General features: G+C 33.3%; 1 long non-coding RNA gene across 1 annotated transcript; it reads left to right on the top strand.

Moving 5' to 3' along the window:
* The first annotated feature begins 3,742 nt into the window (after positions 1-3,742).
* On the top strand, positions 3,743-5,775 carry LOC118488923. Its single transcript, XR_004885366.1, has 3 exons — positions 3,743-4,395; positions 5,217-5,290; positions 5,726-5,775. It is a non-coding gene; the product is annotated as an uncharacterized LOC118488923 (long non-coding RNA).
* The last annotated feature ends 241 nt before the right edge of the window (positions 5,776-6,016 follow it).

Here is a 6,016-nt window from a genome sequence, read left to right as displayed (position 1 = left end):
TTAGACGTTTAGGTTTAAAGTGTTGTATCAATTTTGTTTATGTTATGTTGAACAATGTTGTTATTTGCTTCTCTTGTAATGTTTCGACAATTTATTTTGGAAATGAAATTTGGATTGTTAAATTATTGTCACAAATAGCGTTATGATGCTTTTGAACAATTTGTTAGTCTCATCCCGATGTTTCCGCCATCGGTTGGGGTGTGACAGATTGGTATCAGAGCCATAACTATAGGGAATTAGGAAAAGTAGGAATGCTTTAACCTAGTCTATAGTTTTAGAGCTTTATTCTTATGCTTTGCTTGAAACTACTTGCATGCTACTTTATTTGCTCCATATTTATTCGCTTTGATTTTTTTTAAAACCTATATGTCACTTATGTGTTAATATTTAACATGCCGATTCTTATGTGTTAATAGTTGTTTTATTATGTGTTAATACTTGTTTTATTGTTCTATTCTTTATGTGTTATCCTCGACATGCCTTCTTATGTGCTTATATTTGTTCGTTTATTCCCTTAACATGCGCTTTTCTAAGGCTTTTGCCTGATTATTCAAAAACCGACAACACTCATATTATACAAACGAGACGAGTTTACCAAAATAGGCGTGAAACCCACAATTTGGTAAACGACTCTCATTCCGCTTGATTATATTTTTGCACGAAATTCACCATTAAGTTAGGAGTGAAATCCACATCTTAATGGAAATTTCAAATTTAAATTCTAGTGGACCCTCGTCAATGTGTCGAAATTTAATTTGACCCGACGAGTACCAACCACACTTAGGGTACGAAGTCGTCAAGTTAGGGGTGAAACCCGCACCTTGTCGACTAGTCCCACTCCTTAACTTTTATAAATCCCGCCAAGTCTCGAAATTTTTTATTGAATTGGAACATGTAGTAACCGGAAGGGTAAATACCGTCAACCGACATGTCGGCGAGAGTATTTCACTTATTAGGCCAAAGCATGTTTTCAATTTCGAAAGACCTTTCGACCACTTTGGTTAGTCAACGTTCCATTTTGGAACCATCCAAGTTTCTTTTATCAAACTTACGCTTTACTATTTCCGATCTTTTATGGTAAAATTTTCTCTTATCAATTTTGAACCATTTTTAAGATTTCACTTTTGCGCATTGCGCACACATCATACTATTACTTTTCATACGATTATACATTATTAGCATGCATAATTCCACGCAATTTTATTTACACTTTTGTAACAAGTGGAGACATATCATCAAGATAAGAGTGATTTCCTTATCTTGACGATTAACTCTGCTTCTTTTCTCATCTTACAACGACCTCACCAACGGATTAGGAGTGATTCCCTCACCTAGGTGATCATTACCAATACTCCCTTTTAGTAGACTATATTATGTAAACACGATCACGTTTATATCTAAATCGTTTATCATTAGTCAAATCCCTAATTATTTCAAAATTCATTGTTTATATAAACGAACTTCTTATCCTACAATCTATTTTCATATAGCTCACACACATGAAATTTTTAACTTCTCCGTAGACGCTTGTTCCTCAAAGTCCAAAATTTCACGAAATGCTACTCGTCAACTTAGTCTGTCTAACAAATCCATTGCCCACGAAATTTCGTATTCAACGTAATTTTTAAAACAAGCTCACCTCGTATCATTAACCTATAAATCTTCTATTTTTGATTGGGAATCAAACCAACTTTTTCGCACATACCTATAAAATATTACAAATATTATTATTTGTTTACTAAAACTTCCTTCAAAAGCAATAAAACATTTTGTTAAAAGACGCTTTTTCAGCAAACACTAAGTCCGTATACCAAATCTTTTTTTCTAAGGATCAACTTTTCACAAGGATCTGTAAACTTCAAAACTTTTAATACAAAGTTACTTTAAAACGATGCAAACTGATTAATATCTAGAACTTTTCAAAACCTCACTCGATACGTCAATTAAATTCAAAACACGTGAGTAAGGAAACTTCATAGGAACCAATAATTTTCAACTATATCAATTCTTCAAAAACCATAGTAGCATTTCCATTCCTTTACAAAGGACCTTTTCACATAACCAATAGACGTTTTATACTCTCTTTACATTCACAAACTAGAGTCTATATTTCGTGACAACTCAATCTATTTTAACTTCACGTTTTGTGCAAACAACTATATATGCATATCATCTCACACGATTTAGTCAACATCTCACAACAATCTCACGCGTGTCACTCGTTCCCTTTTTCTTTTATACTAAAAACTTTTAATCTTTTACGCGCATAAACTCGTGTATTTCGATTTATACTATAAACAAAATCGTTATTTTCTACATCCATACTTATACATTTTATGCCTTCACTATGTTCACACTTACACATTTATGTTATACTCATGATTCAAAAATTCATACGTTTTATGTTTATACATGCACTCACAATTATACATTTACGTTGTACTTATATTCATGTTTATACTACATTCATATTCGTGTTCATACATTTTATGTTTTCAAATACACTTATACAACTTTTTTTTACACATATATTTTATTCATACTTAAACCTTCATGTTTTACACCTATATTCACGTTCATATCTATGCTCATACATCGTATGCTCACACTTATACTTGTATTCATACTCATACGCATTGTGTTTATACTTATACTCATGTTTGTACTCACATTTATGATCATTTTTCATACACGTTATGCTTATACTTGTGCTCACACTCTTGTCATACGTTTTGTGTTATGCTCATATGCGTATTCATATTTAAACTTCTACTATGCTCATGCTTTTATTCATACTCAAAATTCATACATTCGCACCGTACGCGAGCGAAACCCTAGGGATTCGCTTCTGTTGGCCGTATACTATTTGAAACGCAAACATACTTATAGACTGCATTTTTACACGCACGCAATCTCATTTTCAGAATTTATGTATACCTTAATTCATACGCAACTAGTACAAGCTTTGCGGATCATGCGACAATCAGTATAATCGCGGGTGCACACGGGATTATAGTGATAGGCGTATGAGAACCATAGAGTGTACTACTGTGTATGGTAAGACATAGAACGTAACATGACACCGAATACGAAACCGACATAACATGGTTGAAACAAGATGGATACGCCGTTGGTACTTCCTATATATAAGTGTTTTCACCATGTTATCAAACTTTCGTAAGACGTGCCATAAGAAATTCAGTGTTTTGCAGACCTCTTGGACCTGATACTAACTTTAAACAACTCAAGATTCACACTATCTTCGCAATCTAAAACAATAGTAACCTCTCGTGAATGAACTAAATTTACGATTCTTTCGTTATCTATGTTACACTACGTGAAATTCATAATTTTGCTAATTAAACCTTTTATATGCTATGTGACGCATTCATGAAAACAATTTTCTTAAGCAAACATTATGATCAAGTCTCATATATTCTCTCTTTTGAATCTTTAGAAGTCTTACTCTTTGATTTCGAGGACGAAATCTCCCAAAGTAGGGGAGACTGTGACATCCGTCAAAATGGATTCCCAAGATCCGACCCGTTTTGAAACCTGTATCCTAACTTTTGAAACCTCGAAAGTTTTCGCGATTTATTATCAATATAGTTATTTATTTACAACTAATTAACCTTTTACAATAAAAAATAATAAAAAAAAGAAAAGAAATAAAATAAAATATCACAGTGGCTTCAACTCTTGATATAACCCCACATGAATATTTTTCAAATTGAAATATAAGGCTCTGTTCCTTTAATCTTGAAGTTGCCGCCATAACTCTACATAGACAAGTATGCCTTCATCTCGGGACTCGGTATTATTTACACGTTTCTTGTTTTTTTTCAAGAATCTGGACATAAATGCAGCCAAACCCCTTTTATGCCTTTTAATCTTTACCATAAACCTCCTGTGAAAACTTGAAAGATTTCCACATAATAATCTCAAGGGTTTTATAACAATATATACATGTGTCTTGACAAACATAAACGTACACACCCTTCTGTTCCTACACGACACCCTCACATTTGACACCCACACAAACCCAAAACATCTCGACATCCTCACAATACTCTTTCGCCAACCTGGCCGGAGAAATCCCGAAGTCCACCGGAGGGAACCTGCAATCGCCGGAGTTCGGAGACGTCACTGGAACTCGAAGACAACGTCGGAAAGACTCAAAGCCGTCGAGGCCCTACCGACGTCGCGACGGGGATTGGTTTCATTTCGGTATACGTTTTTCCTTTCATTCAGATTTTGGGTTGTCTCATGTTCGGATATGCTTGTGCTTGTCCGGTTGTTTAATAAAGAAGATGACGCGAACCGAGCTTGCCCGAGATCGAGGTACGCCGGAGCGGACAACGGAATTCATCGACGATATCGTTTCATCTTGTTTCGGTATATCATTCCTTATCCGTTTATTTTCTTATGAGTTCCCCTATTGAAGTCTTGTTTTTTTTGTTTCAACGTTATTAATCATCCTAACGAACTAAAAGTATGAGAAATCTTATAACAGTGTCTCGGTTTGGTTAAATCAAAGAAGATGAACTTTTATAACCTTTTCAAACTAAAAAATGAAACATAAACATATACATCGGTTCTATTCGAATGGCTTTGTTATGAAGAAGAAAGAAGCATGATATAACAGTGTGTGTATGTATGTATTCTTAATAAAGAAGATGATGGGCATTTATGTTTGGTTCATATAATAGAAACTCAAAATAGAAATATGTGGGGGTGGGTTCCTTTTTGTCCAACTAGCCATTTAAAACAAGAGAAACAGTAGTTATTATTATTATTATTATTATTATTATTATTATTATTATTATTAAATTTGGTAACAATGTTAGTTGTGTTGTAACTAGTGGAAATTCCCTGTGTGTTGGGTATTTGTCCTTTAAAAAAAAAATTATTTTAGAAACTTATACAGTTTATACCTTTTCTTATTTCATTTTTTTACATTTATTAACAACATTGTGTGTTATTTTAATAAAATTCCTTTTCATAAACAACATGCTGAATCAACCGTTTACATTTTTTATAAAACCTTAAACATATATCAATAACATGAATAATTATTTTATTATAATTTCTTTTACCATTAATCGTTAATAATAAGTTAAATTATAACATTTAGTTAAATTGTAAACAACAAATATTATAATCTTATCCAACCTATAAATAATAACGAGATCGTTATGTGATATTTTCATATCTAGGTTAATCGCCCTCGTTCGTCCTCTTGATTTCTTTACTCGTGCGTTATTTTACAAGAAATCGCAACGCAATCACAGTGAGTATACTCGTATTTCCCCCTTTTTTACTTTTACCACTTTTGGGGTGTAACATGTTTACCTATTAACTTACACATGAACACTTTGTTAAACACATGAACGTTCCTATAACATGCTTGTATACGTGATGACTTGATACTTTAAACTTGGGTTATTCTTATGTGTTGAACTTATCATTAACTTCGTACGAGCCAAACCTTGACATATGTAGCGCTATAGGATTAACGACCCGCCCGTAAACTTGAGGTTATGTCTTGAGCATATTGCGTTTTCTTGGTTTGATATGTTAGACACATGCCATATTTAAGGTTTATCTTGAATCATATGCTTGCCATGAGGAATTGATCACACTTTTTAACTTATGCTATGTACGTACCAAACTTGTATACTCGCCTTTGCTTTTGCATTGAATTGTATTTTTAAACATGTTACAGGTTGATGATGATGAAATGAAAACGGATAGCAAAGATGCCTAGATACTCACTTAGACGTTTAGGTTTAAAGTGTTGTATCAATTTTGTTTATGTTATGTTGAACAATGTTGTTATTTGCTTCTCTTGTAATGTTTCGACAATTTATTTTGGAAATGAAATTTGGATTGTTAAATTATTGTCACAAATAGCGTTATGATGCTTTTGAACAATTTGTTAGTCTCATCCCGATGTTTCCGCCATCGGTTGGGGTGTGACACTTCCATTATGCCCGTAACGAGTTTAATCCCAATA

This window comes from Helianthus annuus, chromosome 2 (genome assembly GCF_002127325.2).
Source record: "Helianthus annuus cultivar XRQ/B chromosome 2, HanXRQr2.0-SUNRISE, whole genome shotgun sequence".
NCBI classification, from domain to species: Eukaryota; Viridiplantae; Streptophyta; class Magnoliopsida; order Asterales; family Asteraceae; genus Helianthus; species Helianthus annuus.
The sequence above is the reverse complement of the archived record's forward strand: the minus strand, read 5'-3'. Positions and strand labels throughout refer to the sequence as shown.